The 2220-nt window shown below is 37.7% G+C and overlaps 1 non-coding gene across 1 annotated transcript; it reads right to left on the bottom strand.

Moving 5' to 3' along the window:
- Positions 1-1914: 1914 nt before the first annotated feature.
- LOC145633402 (small nucleolar RNA R71) lies at positions 1915-2020 on the bottom strand. Its single transcript, XR_014112730.1, has one exon. It is a non-coding gene; the product is annotated as a small nucleolar RNA R71 (small nucleolar RNA).
- Between the last annotated feature and the right edge of the window lie 200 nt (positions 2021-2220).

Below are 2220 nucleotides of genomic sequence, written 5' to 3'. Positions count from 1 at the left end.
ATAAAAATCAACAAAGTGGAATTTTAGGCAAGCACTCCCGCGCCCTTGCCACGGTGTAGTCGCGGGCGCGGAGTATCTTTAGAGACTTCTCCATTAGGATAGACCGCGACCCCACTATTTACTCTTGGAACAGGGCATCTGCCGCTTCTTTAGCTTCGGGTGCGGGTGTCTTCGTCGCGGACGCCGGTCTTGTCTAGATTGCCCGCGGAGTTAGTTATGGGTTCCGTAACTATTTCTCCGTGCCCGCGGAAAATTCTTGGAGAGGGCGCGACCGATCAGTTTTTCTTCTTTGTCTATAAATACTCTTGTAAATCCTTTTGAAGGCTAACTTTTAGATAATATTTTATTTGCTTACGTTTTAAAGAGAGAAACTAGAGAGAAGTTAGAGAGAAAGTAGAGATTGGAATTCTCGGATTTGATTTGTATTACAACATTGCTTTAATTAAGTTTGTATTTCTTCTTCATATCAATGAAAGTTTGTGAGATTTCTTTTTTTTGGATTTACTTCAATTGCAATTTTCTTTATTGCTTGAATGTTTGGTTTGGATTTTTATTTAGGTTTAAGAATTTGTTGATTTATTGATTTTCCTTTTGATTTAGCTTGAAATGAATATGTTTGTGATTGAAATTGAAATTGTTTTGTCTTTCAATTTTACCATGATTAGTGAGTAGATTAAATGCTAGGGAGAAGGAGAAACATGCTTGATTGATGATTTTTTCTAGTAAATTATCATTGATTGATTGGATTGTTCCAAGTAAATTGGTTAACATAGTTGTGAATGTGATTAATTAGACTAGGAGTGATCAACCTATAAGATTAATCTAGAGTGCATTGCAAATTTCAATGACAGAATCCTTGATATGAGAATTGCTTTAATTGATTGAATTTTATTGTGATTCTCCTTGTTAGCCATTAATAGTGAACCCTAGTTTGGTTTATAGGAGATAACCTTTGATTTCTTTTGATTGCAACTATTGTTTGTCCTATGTAATGTTTGAATCAATTGAGTGATCTATCAATTAGCATAATCATTGAGCTTGCATATGGAACCTATATCCCTAGTGTTTAGCATATTAATTAAATTCTTTGATTTGTCTATCTTTTTTATATTCTAGTTACCAATCTCAACCATTGATGTTCTTCGATTTAGCTTAAAAATATACTATAGCATAGTTCCCTTTTATATTGTTCTTCGATGTAGTTTGACCAAGGGAGAAATAGATAACGACCTAGTTTTTCCACATGTCAAAATGGCGCTGTTGCCGGGGAATGACATTGGCGCTTTTTTTATAGTTGTGAGTCTATTTCATTCTAAAAAACACAAAAAGATTTTCCTCTATTAGGCTACACTTGTAGCCGTGCTACTAATCATTTCTTTTGAAGTTGTAGGCATACAACACGTGGTCATTCACTAGTGCCATTTGATCCGGAGATTAAGAGGACTATTACAAGATGAAGGGTTGCTAGGCGATCTTTGGGCTCTAGCATTTCAAGTGAGGAAGAACCGATACTAGAGGAACAAGCAAGAATGGGAGAGAATCCTAGAGTGGCATTGAAAGAATTGGGGATTCCCGGTGCATATAGATTTTAGAGTGGAATTGCTCCACCTACAACACCGGCAAATGATTTTGAAATTAGGCTGGCTATGATCACTTTGATAGAGAGGTGAAAATTTAGTGGAGCCAAACATGATAGCCCGCTAAATCATCTCAAGGAATTTGAAAAATATTGCAGTACTATCAAAGTGAACGGAGTTTCCCAAGAATTCATCCGCCTCAAGCTCTTTCCCTTTTCTCTCATTGGGCGTGCTTTGGAATTGCTAGGCTAGGAGGTGAAGCCGAATTCTCTAATGACATGGGACGAGGTCACAAAAGAATTTCTAACCCGTTTCTATCCACAAAAGAAAACGGTTGAGGCAAGAGCTTTGATTCAAGGATTCAAACAAAAGCCAAGTGAGAGCCTCTATGAAGCGTGGGAGAGATATAAGGAGTATCAAAGGGAGTGTCCTCACCACAGAATTCCAACCTATCAAACTATTCAAATTTTCTATGGAGGCCTAAGTCCCAAAGGCAAGTCAAGCCTTGATGGGGGAGCTGGAGGTCCCATCATGAATAAGACGGATGAAGAAGTGGTAGACATTATTGAGGATGTTGTGAGGTACTATAGAGATTGGCAAGATGTTTAGAGAGATTCAACTAGCAAGAGTAGCTCTTCGGTGT

The sequence above is a fragment of the Chenopodium album genome, chromosome 5 (assembly GCF_948465745.1).
Source record: "Chenopodium album chromosome 5, dcCheAlbu1.1, whole genome shotgun sequence".
In the NCBI taxonomy this organism is placed as follows: domain Eukaryota; kingdom Viridiplantae; phylum Streptophyta; class Magnoliopsida; order Caryophyllales; family Amaranthaceae; genus Chenopodium; species Chenopodium album.
The sequence above is the reverse complement of the archived record's forward strand: the minus strand, read 5'-3'. Positions and strand labels throughout refer to the sequence as shown.